The sequence below is a fragment of the Galeopterus variegatus genome, unplaced genomic scaffold (assembly GCF_000696425.1).
Source record: "Galeopterus variegatus unplaced genomic scaffold, G_variegatus-3.0.2 Scaffold9255, whole genome shotgun sequence".
NCBI classification, from domain to species: Eukaryota; Metazoa; Chordata; class Mammalia; order Dermoptera; family Cynocephalidae; genus Galeopterus; species Galeopterus variegatus.
This window is the reverse complement of record NW_007735366.1, coordinates 60220-63909: the sequence shown is the minus strand read 5'-3', so window position 1 is coordinate 63909 and position 3690 is coordinate 60220. Positions and strand designations below refer to the sequence as shown.

The following is a 3690-nucleotide window of genomic DNA, read 5'->3' as shown; positions in this document are numbered from 1 at the left end:
TGGCAGCAGTGTGGTCCCCGTGGAGTTCCTGCTTCCCCTGCCGGACGTCTCCCTGCTCCGAGCGCACTAGGCCAGGCTGGGAATGCCTGCGGTGAAGCCTACCTGCTGGATCACGCAGTGGCGGTCCCACAGGGTGTGTGGTTTCTGCGGAGCCTCCGCCTCCCCTGCCGGACGTCTCCCCACTGTGTGCGCACTGGGCTAGGCTGGGAATGGAGCCAGGTGGCAGCAGTGAAGCCTACATGCCAGATCGTGCAATGGCAGCCCCGCAGGGCATGTAGTCTCCGTGGAGCATCTGCCTCCCCCGCTGGACGTCTCTCCGTTCCATAAGCATTTGATGTTATGTTTTTATAGTTTAAATCGGTTCATTTGTGGGAGAGAGTGACACTAGGGACCGTCTATTCCACCATCTTGACCGGAAGTCTCTTTGTGTTATTTTTAAAGTGATTACTCTAGGAATTAGATTTATGCTACTCTAATTTATCACCATCTATATAGAGGTAATATTGGATTACTTCAGGAAAAATATAGAAACTTGGCACGCATGTGGTTCTCTTTACTTCTCCCATCCTTTGTGCTGTTTATGAGAGTGACCAGTGTGTCCCCTCTTTGCCTGGGAGTCTCCTGGTTTTAGCACTGAAAGTCCAGTGTCTGGGGAACCTTCTTAGTCGAGGGCAAATCACAAAGGTGGTGGATTGCCCTAACTATTCTTATCTATTTTTACCTATAAATATTATAAATCCAACAATTCAATGTTAAAATTTTCACTTTAAGGCAGAGGTGGACAATATATGGCTCCTATTACCAAATCTGGCTCTGTGTGTTTTTGTAGGACCTGCAAGCTAAGAATGGTTTTTACATTTTAAAGAGTTGTTTAAACAAAACAAAAAAAGACAGAAAAATATGTGACACAGACTGTATGTGGCTTGCAAGCCTAACATATTTAATATCTGGCCCTTTACAAAAGTAGTCTGCTAATGCCTGCTTTAAGAAGTAATATGTCTTTAAAATAAAGTAATGGAAGAAGAAAATGTAAATATCTACACACACACATATTTACAAATATATTTACTATTTTAAATTTGAGTAATTTGACATGACTGAAGAGCATTTAAAATTTCTTTTTAAAAGATGATTTTAGTACATTGTGTGGGGAGCAATCTTGTGGGCCAGCCAAATCTATGTCATGTTTTTTTTTTATGGGCAGTGATTGAAATGTGGTCAGAGAAAGATTAAGCGAGAAAAATGTGGTTTATGTAGTTCCAGTGCCACTCAGCATCAGCCATATGTAATATAAAAAGGATTTACTGAGGTTTTCCAAAGTAAGGAATTATTTCTATTCTTAATTTAAAATTAAATTTATTATGTTATACCATAATTTGACTTGATGAGTATTTATAAATCTTTTTGGAAGAAATAATTTCAATATTTAAAACATTTTCACTGTTGTATGAAAAGACGGAAGGTTAGCACTCTCCTTGAGAAGGATGGATGAAGCCCTCCCCGACAAGTACATACATGGTTAAGGCATTGCCACCTACTTCGTGGCATCTAGCCATCATTTTTGATACATTTTTGCAATTGTAAGTATGCTAATTACCCTGATTTGATCATCATACATTGTATATATATATTGAAATATAACCTTGTATCCCATACATATGTACAATCAATATGTACCAATTAAAAAATAAATTTAAAAAATTTTATTTGTTCTGGTTAACTGAGTAAAAGCTGAGGTTTCTTTGTATTACTAATGCTTTCTAGTTTCTTTAGGTCATAAATCACTGCAAATTCCAACTTGTTTTACTTGGAATAGAATAGTTTTTTAAGAAAAAAAAAAAAAAAACACCTGTTTTTAATATGCCAGCTTAAAGAAAGACGAAAATCCAAGGACAACTAGAAGTGTTTTTTGTAATAAGAGCTCAGTTTATTTTATTTTTTTGTGCCTGGCTGGTATAGGGATTGAACCTTGGACCTTAGTGTTATCAGCACCAGGCTCTAACCAACTGTGCTAACCAGCCAGTCCTCATTTGGAAAGAGCTCATTAAGTATACTTGAATTAAATTTGATCTAATTGAGCCAATCACAGCAGCTGAGCCTCAGCAAATCACAGGCTGGCAACTAATCAGACCATGTCCACATAAGGCAAATGCCTCATTACACCATGCCCAAATAAGGGTAATGCCAAGCTATAACCAATCAAGCTGTTTTTGTATGTAACTTCCTTTTTCTCTCTATATATGTTGCCTGCCCACATTGCTGGATAGAGCTGTGTGAACCTTCACTGGTTCTGGGTGCTGCCCGATTCATGTATGTTCTTTGCTCATATACTCTGCTAAATTTAATTTGTCTAAAGTTTTTCTTTTAACAGTATGTTACATAACATTATTTTGAATATGTCAAATATTACATAAATTAAAATACATTGTTTTGTTCTTTAAATACTTAAGGGAATATAATATTCATGAAGATTAAATCAAACTTTTGATTCTTAAATGTGATATCTCTTTTAGAAAAAATAAGTGAAGAAAGTAATTTATAGTTGAAGCTTTCTGATATTTTTAAAGCTGAGGATTTTTAAACCTGCTTAAGAAACTATTCTTTAAGATATCAACTAGAAAAGTGGTAAACCAAAAAGCCATGTTTAGTTTTTATTTGGTTTTTGATTGTATATTATACCTCATGTTAAAAATTTATATCATGTTATAAATTTATATGTATTTTATAAAACATGTATCATGTTAAAAATTTATACATAAAACATAGAATCTTTAAAGTTTGAAATAATTTCCCATTCAAATACGTTTATGTTATCTTTTTTAAAAATGTAAAAATATTGTTACAGAAATGCAGTAAATAGGAAAGAGCTAGAAAATTTCAGTTTCTTTATAACATTCTCTTTGCAGGCTTTTATTGAAAGTGTAGTTCAGAAACATTTAAACCAGTGGTCCTGAAGTGGGGGTGGGGGAAGAGGAGGCATATGTTCCTCAGGGGACATTCAGCAATGTCGAGACATTTTTGGTTATCAAGTTGGGTGGTGCTATTGGCATCTACTCTGTAGAGGCCAGGGATGCTGGTAAATATCCTACTATACACAGGACAGCTCATCACAGCAAAGAATTATGGGCTCAAAACATCATCAATAGTGCAAAAGTTGAGAGACCCTGACTTATATCATAATGCTTTTGATTTTCAGGGTTTTTCCGCATATATTTTTCATATCACACAGAGTTTATAAGGCCTTGTGAGTGTATAGTATTCATGATTATTGTTAGCCATCTAGTATTTTTAAAAATTGTGTTAAAATGTACATAACTTAAAATTTACCACTTTAACTTATTTTAAGTGTATAATTCAGTGACATTAAGTACATTCACAATGTTGTACGTCATCAACTCTACATTTCCAGAACTTTTTCATCATTCCAAACAGAAACTGTGTACTCATTGAACAATAACTCCCCATTCCTTTATATCCTTCAAGCCCCTGGTAACTTCTATTCTTTCTTTCTGTGTGATTTTGCTCATATAAGTGGAATCATACAATATTTGTCCTTTCTAGTATTTTTTGTATATATGTTATATTTTAGCCTTTACCTTAGAGTTTTTTCTTTTTTAAACTCATTGTTTTGGGCTTTATTTTTCTTTTCAAACAGACTTTTTTTTTTTTTTTTCCTATTTGGAGAATGTT

General features: G+C 34.9%; 1 non-coding gene across 1 annotated transcript; it reads right to left on the bottom strand.

The window, feature by feature from the left end:
- Positions 1-1947: 1947 nt before the first annotated feature.
- Positions 1948-2021, bottom strand: TRNAI-GAU. Its single transcript has one exon. It is a non-coding gene; the product is annotated as a tRNA-Ile (tRNA).
- Positions 2022-3690: the final 1669 nt, after the last annotated feature.